At 40.5% G+C, this 12,794-nt stretch overlaps 1 long non-coding RNA gene across 2 annotated transcripts in view; it reads left to right on the top strand.

The window, feature by feature from the left end:
• The window catches only part of LOC118684234 (uncharacterized), a 12,336-nt gene extending 2,484 nt beyond the window's left edge, over positions 1-9,852 (top strand). The window contains exons 2-6 of one of the 2 annotated variants that reach the window (XR_004979790.2): positions 2,298-2,461; positions 4,469-4,558; positions 7,104-7,160; positions 8,196-8,315; positions 8,525-9,852. This is a non-coding gene — a long non-coding RNA (uncharacterized LOC118684234). The remainder of the gene's footprint in view (positions 1-2,297; positions 2,462-4,468; positions 4,559-7,103; positions 7,161-8,195; positions 8,316-8,524) is intronic. The other variant, XR_004979791.2, reaches the window with a different exon arrangement.
• Positions 9,853-12,794: the final 2,942 nt, after the last annotated feature.

The raw sequence follows: 12,794 nt of genomic DNA, 5'->3' as shown, positions 1-12,794 counted from the left end.
CCCTTTCCAGCCCGTGTGGAAATGGGAGCACACTGTGAAGCAGAGTACTAAAGGATGCTCTGTGTGGTGGTTGTGTGGTAGGTCCTGTCATCATGGAAATTCAGTGGACATTAACACAGCAAATAATTTCCTATATGGAAAAAGAGCTAAAGCTGGTTTAAGAGCAATAAAGAGAAAGTAACTTATTTTGTTGACCTGCACTGTTTATGAGTGTTAAGTGATACAATGGTATTCCTGCCTTGCTGCACAAAGGTCTTGGGTCTACTTCTGTACTTAAGTTCCCTAAATCTTGCACTGCTCCCTCCAATAACACCAAGCAGCAGCTCAGATCTAGCTTAGGGGTTTTGGGGACTGAGCCACAAACCCAGGGTAGCATTAGGAGTATTTGTGCTTCTTCTGCTTACTGGGATCAAATCTTGACCCATAAGAGAGGCAGCACAGGATTGGCGTGGTGGCTGCTCAAGGTGCTGTCACTAAACAGGGTCACCTGAGTGACTCACTCACTGGTGACACAGGCACTCCAGTGCTCTGATGAGCCAGACTAGCTGGCACCTTGGAGAGCAAGCCTGAATTTTGACTTACCCCTTGCAGGTGAAGTTTCAAAGGCAAACAGGCATTTCTGGAAAAATCAGTCACTGGCTCTGAAAAAGCCTTTTTCTTTCTTTCTGGTTTTTTGTTTTTTGTTTGTTTTTTTTTTTGTTTGTTTGTTTGTTTTTGTTTGGTTGGTTTTTTGGGGTTTTTTTGGTGTTTTTTTTTTTGTTGTTGTTTGTTTGGTTGGTTGGGTTTTTTTGTCCTTCAGGTGAAGAGATTAATTTTACAAAAAATTTGCTCTGACTTCTGCTGAATGTTCCAAAATTCCCTCAATGGCTCCAGAAGTGGCACTGCTGCAAACACCTGTTGTAGTAGGAGGTTTGTGTGACTCTCCCCACCTCAATTCATGACCTTTGAGGATGAAACTGTAAGGACTAGTGCTTTGGGAGAGGCGGAGGAAGAAATATAAAATGGGGTTTCCTATGCTGTCCTTGGGCTTCAGCAATGTTGCTGATAAGCCAACTGTTATTTTTTAATACTGGATGGCTGGAGACCAAGGAATTGTGATGACCTCCGTGATCTGGTGTGGTTTGTGGCTGCAAGGTCTGTGGGATGGTGGCAGCCTGCCAGCTCCCTGTACATAATTTGCAGGTTGCTGTTTCTGACCAGTGTTTGTTATTGTAAGAGAGTGACACTGCCTATAACTCATCCCTAAGTCTCCCCTGGTGGGTGTTGAGCGAGCAGTGGGTACATGCTCGTGCCCACAGCGGTGTCCCCATGGGCATGTGCCCACCTCCACAACCTGCACAGGGCCTGTCACCGCCCTGGCCTCACCTCGGTGTGATTGAGGATAATTAGGTTTCAGCTGCCTCCTGATGCAGAAATACACAGCACCAGAGCACGGCCAGCTCTGCCTCCGCAGCGGTGCCTCCCAAAGGCTATAGATTCCGCACTTGTACGTTTTTAAAAGGTCATGGCAATAACTCCGCCTGAATCGTGCTAAGTGAAAATAGTTTGCAGAGGTAATATGGCTCCTGCTCGCTTCCAGAGTAAACAAAAGCCAGGCTTTTTTATTATTGGTTTTAGCATATTTTAATTACATCTATTTACCTCGCTCTCACATCATATCAATGGATTCTTTGTGAAGTTGTATGGCAAGTGACCTTCAACATTATATGACTCTGGGTTCTGTGCAGAGATATTTTATTTTTCTATTATGTAAGATGTGCTGGAAGCGCTTATCATAATATGGTGCTCACATTAAAAATTAAAAGCATAAGATTAAAAATTAACTTTTTCCCTTAGTCCTATCATATATCTGTCCATTTTAATAAGACAAACATATCTACAGCTCTATGACTATGGTAGTAAATGTGCTTACTTTTTGCAAAATATCATTGTAGTTGCACAAACAGCCTTCCCTGGCTTGACTGGGAACAGATTGTACCCAACAATTCGTTTGACTAACAGGCTATATAATGCAATGAGTTAACTTATTAGAATACATGGCTACTGCAGGCCTAGTGCCCTAGAAAGATGATAGAAAGCTATGGATGCTATGGCATAAATTATTTCAATAGCTGTGCTCCAATTAGTGGCTTTGTACACTGTCTGGTTTACAGGACTTAAAACCAGGGCTAAACTCAGAGGAGAAAGAGAAGGTAAGATTTTGTGCACAGAGCTTTCCTATCTTCTTATAGTGTTTTTTATTCCTATACTTCCTTTGATTTAAATTATTTTACTCTGTCACTCATATGTACATCAAGACAGTCTTAGGTTTTCTACCAGCGCAGCTTTATGCCTCCACATGGATCCACTGAAGGATAGAGCTGAATGTTTGCACCCGACAGCATGGGTTTTGCAGGGAGATGTCCTCTGTATGAGAGTAAACGGCAAAAGATTTTCCCCCAAATCATCTTTAGCATTAATGGTAAGTGGCATATGCAGAGATGGAAGCTTAAATGTACTATGTTCCCATGTGCATCTATTCAGTCCCACTACAGTTGCCATAATTCACTCAACAATTGATTGTTAATTTACTTTAATACACATGTCTGGACCTGATAAATAGTGAGAAAGTAAGTATGTGATAGGCTATCCAACCTTCTTCATATAGATGAAGAAATACTACAGAGTATACTCCCTGAACACAGTGCTGTATTCTGTTTTTCAATTCATAGTGTTGTAAATTTGTCAGCCTAATGGGACATTTGGTAAGATGTTTTCCTTTTAAAGTGCTTAATGGAAGTAGGTACTACATTGATCCAAAATCTAGTCTAACATTTCATATAGTGGGATCTGGAATTGTGTCATTAGCTGCATAGGAGTTAAGTAGTCTTTAGTTCTTCTCTTTATTTTAGACTGAATTTTGCCAACCTGATACTCAACCTGTTTATATGTGGATGAAATCAGTATGCAGTCTGGCCACCAAATTCCAAGGTCACATTGTACTTTCATAAAGTGTAAACACAAGTGGATGTGGAAAGTAGGCAGAACACACAGCCAAACTTTTATCTTCTTTCTCTCTTTCCCCAAAGTGGAAGGACTGTGGCAGTGGGGATGAAATAGCTGCACTAGGATAGACCCAATGGCTCTCAGGCCAGTAACATGTTTTTTGACAAGTGAGACATTGACAGAATGAGATCCATGCAGATATCTGGTGATTATTCCCTAAAATATTCCCTGGCAGTCACTAATTTTCAGGTCAAGTGCTTCTTAAGCAGAAGTGATGACTCTATATTTAGCACCACTGATGGATTTTTCTTCCCTGAAAGGATAAAGTGAACTCAGTTACTCAGTATGATGGGTGGGAAACTTTGGAAACAGTTCACAGTGTGAACGTTGATGATCAATCTTATGAGCTCTTGAATGGTGGAGGTTTGAGTCAAACAAGGCTGATACTAGGTTGGTTTGGCCACCAGTCAGAAAAATTTGTGTTTAAAGGCCAAGAGCCAGATGGGTAACAAAATGCCCAGTCAATAAAAACCCTTCTCTGAAAGAAATGTGGAAATGGTGAGGTGCATTTTTCAGACTTTGAAATATGTCTTTTCTGAATTGAATTGTGATGTGACGAACATCTGCCTTGCACATAAACCTGGTTATGACACCAGGTTGGCATTTTTGCTACTGCTTAAATAAGGGTTAGCCCTGATTTCTCCAGCCTCACAGTGCTGTTTAGGAAAGGTACCATTTTCCCTAGAACTGTTTAAAGCAGTGAAACTGAAATACTCTGGGAGGTGCTGAGTCGGGGGACAATTGCACAAGATGAAGACTTGTAAAATCAGTAAACTTAGGACTTTGCAAGGCACCCATAAAAACACGCTCCACAGAAATAAACTCCTTGAGAGTGCAAAGAGTCACAGGAGCCCCTCTGAGCCATTAAATGCTTTTAAAAATCTTTTTGCTACCCCATGTGATCATGTCCCACCTACAAGTCCAGGATGGACAATGTAGAGCTCAGACAATGCACCTCCAGCCCTGAACACATATTGATTTGTGCTGCTGCAGCTCAGTGCTTATAGCCCAGGCGTTTCCCTGCCCCTTTATGTTACATCCAGGTACTAGGTTTCCTCTGAGAAGAATTGCATTTATTCCAACAAAAGCTATCAATCTGTGACATTGTTTATAATAGGGAGAAAAAGTCAACATCAGAAATCTTTCCTGTACCATATATTACCTTTGAGATTTATCAAAGCTTGGATTTCTCTGAGGGTTGACAGTAAGATGACAGAATAAGCTGGTTTTTTTTTTGGGGGGGGGAGGGGTTATTTTGTTTGTTTGTTTTTATTTTTCTTGTTGTTTGTTTATTGGTTCCATGTGTATGGAAAGACTCTGTAAATAATAATCACCAATGCAGGCCAGTACAATAATTAAAGACACTTATCCTGCTTGCTATAACCATCTTTTGAAGTGGTGTTTTCCTCCCTGATTAATACAGGGGCACTGGTGCTGCTGGAAGAAAGAAGTCAGAAGTTTAGAGCATGTTGGTTGTGTACTTAGTGAACTTCTGCTGCAGGGAAACGTCAAGGTCAGAACATGATTGAAGAACCTTCTTCCTCTCTTGAAGTCGCTGTTCCTGTATGATATTGTTTTCCACTGTAGAAGGTTCTCTTAAAAATGAGGTTGAGATCCCTAAAGAAATTGCTTCAATCAGCAACAGTGCTTAATGACTGTTAATGGGAAGTGAAGATAGGATAGTAAGTGTTACTTTGATTAATAAGAGAACTGCAGAGAATTTAAATTGTGCCACTGATGGATTATTTTCTTCAAGCTTGATAAGCGCTTCTCATTTGTTCTTAAATTTGGTCAATACTGTTAAAGACAGCAAAATGAAGTATAATTAATTCTATTACTGCTACTCAGACCCAGAGTTACTGGGAGACAGATTGCAATGCAGACAACAATGTTAGGTAACACTTTTGACAGGTTTATCATATGAGGACCTGTCAGCCCTCAAAAGTAAAGAGCATTTTCTCCTCCTTGGGTAGAAACTGCCCAGCACCAGCTGCCTTTCTTAGCATGTGTCAGTCTATTTGACTTGGCTGCAGAAACATTTGCAGGAAAGAAAGCAGATGATTCTGAAGTATGCAAACAAAGCAAACAGCTTCAGCTACTCCCCCCCCTGATATATGGGGATAATGTTGTTGGATTTTGGGTATATTACTACAGGTTTGCAGTAGTAGCCTTTTCAAAAGTAGCTGGGATTTCTTGAGTCCAGTACTGCAGTATTAAGCCCTGTGAAAATTTAAGATATTAGAAGACTTTGGAGGGAAGGGTGGCATGAGTTTTTTCCACTCCAAGATAATATAACATTTTATTTGCAGATGCTGTGTCTTTTGAAATTAACCCCTCCATACACTATTAGGATCCAGTGACTGAGACATTATCCCAATACTATTTTCCCAAAGATACTTTTTGTTCCACAATCATGTGTGTTTCTTACTGGTCTTGAAATCCAGCATGTGTATACACTATGGATTCATATGGCTTGTTTAATAAATAATGACATTATAGCAGCACCTAAACACTACAGCTAGGCCCTAGTTATGTCAGAGATTGGCAAACATTGTAATCTTCCCTCAGAAAAGCTCTCTCACATGTCCTGAAGGGAAGCCTTCTTCCCTTGGAGCAGCGAGTCACGGAGATCTGCAGAGGTCTGTCTCCAGTCACGTGTGTTTGTGCATCTCAGCACAGTGGGATGTGATCCTACTGAGGCTGGAAAATGTTGATCATGGCTCTTTAATGAGAAGGTGGCATGGAATTTGTGCTGGTGTTCATTTACGTTATCATTATGCAGGAGACCTATTTGCATGATACAATAAGCAGGGAAAATATACTGAGAAAGGCAGTTTATTCAGAGACCTCTGTGTCACTTCTGAAATCAGATTTTAGCGAAAGGTGATCAGCAGCTCATCCATTCTGCCGTCGCAGAAGAAATCTGGGCTATGTGCAAAGGAATAGGGAAAATGTTCCCTGCTTTCATTAGCAGGAGCTGCAATTACTGCTTAATTTAACAGACTCTGCCTACTTCAAAGTCCATGCTTCTCCAATCCTGACTGCAGAAAGTCATTGTGTGAGTTATTTCAAATTAATTTGAAACCAGAGTGTGTTGGCTAATAGTATAGTTATAAAATCAGTGAAGGTCTAATTCTGTTATTAAAAATGTAAAGCTTATGTATTATGAATAAAGAGTTCATTCTCTTCCAAGGATATTCCATAAACATAATTTCTAAAAGTGTTGCAAACACAGAAAATGTATTTCAGGCATGAATTTAGGGGCAATGGCCTGTACTCTGGAGTAAAAAAAATACATTAAAAGCCTAGGGTGGAAGGTCATGTTTAAAACTTACAAGCAGAGAACAAAAACCAGTGACAATTCCTTTGCCTCTGAAAGCCCCTGTTTATAGCTCTGCTGACATTTTGTGCAGCAAAGGAAGCAACTGGAACATCTTTCATTCACTCGACTTGTTTGCAAATGCTTGAGGGTGGCTTATAGGGAATGTGGTGGCCTGACTGAATCATTCCTTCATTGATACTTTTTTTGCAGATAACCTGGCTAAACATTGACCCTAATTACCAGGCACCCTTTAATTCTACAGGGAAGAATGTCAAGGGTGTCATAATCCTGGCAAGAAAAGTGATGGCACCCAGCATATAAAAAATAGCCATGTCAGAGTACTGATGGTCTTTGTTCTTAAGGCAGCTGCAGAGTGGTGTGTGTGTACCCAGTACACACAATGCATTACACAGGTTTTAAGGAGAACACAATTAGTTCCAACCAGAAGCCCTGTGCATCATTCCTCTTTTTACAGAGGACCATTTGTCTAGATGGGCGAGCAAGTTTTTGAAAGATAACAGCGTCATATGGCATCATATATTGCCTCTAATGCACCAAAGAAACTTTAAATTTTGTGTATAATCTGTTGAGCTAACCAGTGATTTGAGGCCAAATAAACCTTTCTCCTTTCCAAATTTTTCTGTTATTCCATTTTAGTATCTGTCATCTTGATGCAAATCCCCACACATGCCTGTAACTGTGTGTATTTGGTTTTTCCCACTGTTCTGCTGTACAGCCCAATGGAAATTATGCTGGATAACTTGCTGCAGAGTTGATTCATGGTGGAAGAAAGGTAGGCCTTATATTGCCCTTTACAACAACTGTCCTCCAGAATTAAGGGAGGATATTTGAAGGATTGTGGTGCTGTTAATGTACTTTTCTGAAGGTACTTTAATAGTGTCTGGTTTGTCATAAGCTAAGCTAAGCCTTTGATAATGAAAGAGAGCCTCGCATGTAAGAGAGAGCCCTGATTAAGAGAGGAGTACAGTTTGTTAGAGTTATCTGGGTACTTGAATATCATATAAGTTTATTAAATCATATAAAATTTCAATTTACACCACAGTATTCTATGAAATGTGGAGCACACAAAGCTAATAAGTATGCCATTTTCTTTCATATATGGATTGTGTTGTTGATTGTGTTAAAGCTGCCATTTTCAGAAGCAAGATTATTTATGCTAGAATAGTAATTTCCTGTCTAACAGTTAAATTTTGTGGAAGTTAATTACAGATTGAAATAAAATGAATGTTGTATAAAAGCTAGTAAAATGCCAATATAGTGTTATATATTTTTGGGATGGAGAGGATATATGTGTGTCTTTATGTAGTACAGACATGTGTACTCATATTTGAGTCTCTGTTCATTGTGAAATTAGTTTTTTGGAAACGGAGTGACACTGTCCTGATCCCGTATGTCTAGGCTTTGTTCTGTTGCAGGGAGGTGAAGCTACTTGTTTTTAGGCCTTGTTTTCTATATCATCTCTCTAATTTGCATAATGGATTATAGTGGATTTCATAATGTTTGCAAAGTCAAGACGCAAAGTCAGTCCAAGTTCATTTTTCCCATTGGTATCAAATCTTAGTATTTGTACTTTTCTAAGTGTTCTCAGTTAAATGAGGTTGATGGTATCCCAGTTTATTTTCTGTTGTTTCACCCTACCTATTCTTTAGGAGATCATAAATTATTTCTTCTTAGCATATCAGAAAACACTCAGGACATGCCTGAAGCTTGTGCTACTGCAACTGTATTGCAAATTGCTCAATGGGCTATTTTTTGGGGGGGAGTTTGCATCCTGAGGAAGAAAATATCTTTATTTCTTTTTTGCCAGACGACCAATCTGAGTTTCAACTTTTCCTGTCTGCTCCCTCCTGGCTTCTATTGTCACTTCTATTGTATTTTACCATCATTCACAAGACTTGGCAAGAATAACCCAAGTACAGTGAGTGAGGTGAGTGGTACTGTCCTATGAATAGTTAAGAACTAGGAAAGGAGTAAAGCATCCTCTTTTGGGTAAAAATGAGTTAAAATAAACAGAGAGGGTGACAGTTCATGAAAGGCATGTTTGGAAATGCTGTTTTGAAATTGGGGAAAGTTGGAGTGGACTTGGATAGAGGAAGGGATTGTCAGCAGTCTTGGACATAATTTTCTTTATTTCAGTTGCTTTCAGTGGAGTTCTGGCATCTGTTGGGTTGGAGTTCTGGTCCGACATGAGATGACAGAGAAGAAAAAGCCATGAAGAAAATATGGTCAAAATTTTGAGAGGAGTTGGGTGGTTTTGCTGCCACACTGTATGAATTCAGCAGGTGGGAGAAACTACAGAGCAGCAGAAGTTTCTCTCCCCATCCTGTTGTCCCACGTGTGCAGCCCTCTCCTGCTGGTCCTTCCTTTTGCCCTGTTCTGGTACCACCATCACTTATTTGTAGGGAAACTGGGACTTTGTGTCAGAGCTCCTCAAGATTTTACAACCCCCTAAGTCCTGCAGACATCCAGAGTACAAATTATCACCGTGATCAGCAGGAAGCAAACTGAAGAGGGAACAGAAATCCCTCTGTTTGGATGCCTGCATAGTCACTCTTGTCTGGAGACATCATTTTCTTGCTGCTTTATTGCCAGTCCTGCCCTTAGCTGTGGGTCATCTTCACAGGCACACTGTAAGGCACTCAAATTTTGTAGTGCTTTTAAACTGATGAGGGTGCAGTGGAACAGCTTGAGATTCATCACAAAGGGCTTTAGCCAGTCATTTATGGCTTGTGCTTCATAAAGAATATCTCTTTTTGTGTAGCCTGACCACCATTTTGGAGCAGGCTTGAGAATGTTATCACAATTGGCTTGCTAGGTGAAAGGCTTTTCTATTTAGCTTTTAATAGAGCAAAAGTGACTCTAAATTTGTTAATATTCTTTAGGTTATATAGGACAAATTACAGATAAGTGAATAAGTAATGAAATTTGTAATGAGAATTTCTCAAGTATGAAATGTTGGCGCAAATTAATTGCGGGATTTTACAGCTATTATAGTTTATATCATAAATGCAAAAATGACTAGGGCTTTTTAATTACAGCAGGAACACACTAAATTTTTATGGAGTGCCATTTTGTTAAAGAGGTGCTTTAAGCATTAAGAGCAAATGCCATCCGTAACAGTGAGCCCAGATATCTGTGCCACATCAAATAAATATGTTATTGCTATGAAATTGTTCCTTAGATACTGTAACTGACACAAAGACTAATGAGAAGTCTCTTTGCACACCTTCAGTTTGCCATACCTTTTTCTGCTGGTCATTCTTTTTCTTAATTACTGTGTGTTTGCAAAGGGTCAGAGCAAATCCCTTGGAAAAATACAGGGCTTTTTAAGTTACCCTTCAAAGCAGCACTGTGAATAGCAAAATGTTGGTGTCTCAGTAGAAGTTAACATTATTGTGGAGGGGAGGAGGGAGGATGGCTGGATGCTAATTCTTATTAAATATTTGATGTGCAGAGAAATCTAATACAGTGGAAACTCAAAGAAATCTCATTACTTGGTGGAATACATTGCATACTAAGATAGAGATGACTCAGACTCAAAAACTAGCAGGCAGATTTAGTAAGGAAGCACATCTGAAGCAATGTCCTGCTGTTCTTTTCCATTTAAATAAGAAATCTACATATTGTCTGCTACCTTGCTTATCTAGACCATTTTCAGAGCCAAGAATATGTTTCTAAAATGTCATTGCATGCTGTATTCCTCCCTGGTGATGCTTTGAAGCTTTCCCCCTCCTCTTTTCACACTGCTGCTCTCACAGCTGGCTGGCTGGACAGCAGTAGGTGCCACACATATTCCTCTGCTTGCATGTAGCTCTGAGGGTCCCCCTGAGCCTCTCCTTCCCCAGCCAATAAATATGTTCCACTCTGAGGCTGATGGTTTTGCTTAAGCACGTGAGACTGCAAACTCACATCCTTTTTCAGTGCCTCTTCAAACACACACCGTGTCACAGACTGCTTCCCCAGTTAAGGTCTCTAATCCATCACTCACAATTCCTTAAGGGGATTAATTAATTTTAAAAATGGTTGTGTTTCTAGGTATGCTAAACGTCCTCCCTCAAGGACAAATGCTCATCTCTTCATTTGCACATCTCTCTTGATTTGTCTTATTGGAGTGGCCGGCACTATGCCTCGTATTACACGATCCCAAACCCATGCTTGGGAGGAATTGTAAATGAGCAGATCGTCAGAGAGCTCGCTCATAATTAGCTGGTACCCTTTTCCTGAAGGTGAGGCTCACTGCAGTGGACGTGGCATGCAAATGTGCTGCTGTCGCATTCAGGGTTGGGTAGGGGAGTTTGAGAAAACATGCTCTGACAAGGCACTGAGCTGGCATTAGGAGTGCTGCATTTCACCCTAAACTCTGGCACTGGCTGGACTAATGTGCCCTTTTTGACCTCACAACTCGTTTCATTATCTGCAGGTTTTTAATGTGATTTGATTTGTCATCCATGTCCCAAAACTGTGATAGAAGCACTTACAGAATGACTGGCTGTCACCGTGCTTCTGTCCCTGAGACACATGCAGAAGAAGTTCTCTCCCATGTCTGGATGGCCATAGTGCTTCCTCAGTGCTTGCTGGTTGCAGACTGGCAGCTCCTAGCTGCAGCTGGAAAACATTTCCTTTGCCAGATCAAGGCTTTGACCTGAGTTTTTACTCATTCTTCTGTCTTCTAGACTGAGAAATCTATCACCAAGAAAGTACAAATAAGTCTCACTTTTGCATTTGAATGCTTCAGCACCCCCAGTGGGGTGGGAATCTGAGATAAATTTATACACGTTTAACTTGGTGATAATAGGGCAAGAAAATCTAGCCTGGGAAAAAGAGGTGAACATCTATGTCCTACGCCCCACAGAGTTACAGGGATCTCTGTATGGTCGCTTTTGACAGAGAGGAGTATTCCTATGCCTCTTGGATTGCTAGCACATCCAATCACCCAGATGTTCATCAGTCTTCTGCTGGTGCTCTGGCCTGACCAGTTGCACAAGGGCTCCACAGCCAATATTTGTTTCAGCTGATCCTTGTCCTACTCCCCATTTCTGTGAATTATGCAGGAGCTACAGTCTCAGTTAACTCCCCCATCCTATTTCGACAATATGGATTGGGTAAATGCTGCCTGTCCCATTTCTCCTGCCTTATCAATCTCATTCCTGCATTCTTGTTTCAAGGCCTGGTCACAAACTCCCCAACTTGCTTGTTTTGTGCTTGTGAAAACAACTCAAGGTTGTTTAATTCTCACCCCTAAAGTTATTTTTCTGAAAGGTTTTATTCAGCAATATGTCATTGTTTCCCTAACTGAATTTCCTGTAGCCATTCCTCAACTTCTTTTCTTCTTCTGGGTTCCTTGATTGCAAAAAAACCCAAAACAAAACCAAACCAACCAACCAAGCAACCAACCAAGCAACCAAACTAAAACACACACACACACACAAAAATCCAAAACAAAACAAAAAAACCCAAACCAAACCAAACCAAACAAACAAAAAAAAAAAAAAAAAAAAAAAAAAAACCAAACCCCCCCCCCCAAAAAAAAAAACCAAACCAAAAAAACCCAAAAAACAACCAAAAAAACCCCCACAAAAACAACAAGAGAGAGAAAAAACAAAATCACATCAAGTGTTGATTATCTCCCAGTAGGGGTAGGGTGTAAAGAAGGGCTAGGGTGTAAGGAACAGCTGAAGTTTCTGGAGGGATGACCAGTGCCTCTGACTGAACGTGGTCTGGGCTGGCTGTACTGGGCAGCCAGGGAGGTTGTACCTGCTTCAAATAAATCCTATTTGAAGGACTTTTCTGCTCTTTTCTGCAGTGTGAGACATGTAATATGACAATACAATAAGATCCTGCAACAACAGGGTTAGGATTAATCTAGCTGAGTAAGAGAAAGAAGCTAAGCAATAGGAGTACAACTAAACAAAAGTCACACCAAGATTACATTTGTCTATGCACTTACCATTGCTGGAAAAATGTACCTCATCAGAGAGCTCCTGAAGGATCTTGCACCTCTCCATATGGGTACAAGAAAAAAATACATGTTCTTGCAAATGACATTAAAATAGGAAGAAGAGATATTTGCTGAAATGCTCTCTTTGTAAATGAAGGGGTTTATGTTTACACAAAAACCACTCTTGGAAAAAAGTAATTTTGCTAATGAGATATTGCCATATCTCATGGGGAGATTTTCATTGCTAAGGCACTGTTTCAGATCCAGCACAGAGCTACAATAAAATGCAATAGCAACTATCTCAAAGGAGTTAATGGCTGAGCTGGCTCTCCAGTAGCAGAGTCTGTGCAGCACACCCACCACAGAAGGTGACAAAGATGCACAGTGTCAAAATGACCAGTGGTGCTGCATGAGCAGCTCGTCATGAGAAGTGAGACCTCAGTGCTCACTCACAGAAATTAGGTGCTA

Source organism: Molothrus ater, chromosome 1 (genome assembly GCF_012460135.2).
Source record: "Molothrus ater isolate BHLD 08-10-18 breed brown headed cowbird chromosome 1, BPBGC_Mater_1.1, whole genome shotgun sequence".
Classification (NCBI taxonomy): Eukaryota; Metazoa; Chordata; class Aves; order Passeriformes; family Icteridae; genus Molothrus; species Molothrus ater.
Note: the sequence above shows the minus strand (reverse complement) of the source record. Positions and strands in the feature narration are given on the sequence as shown.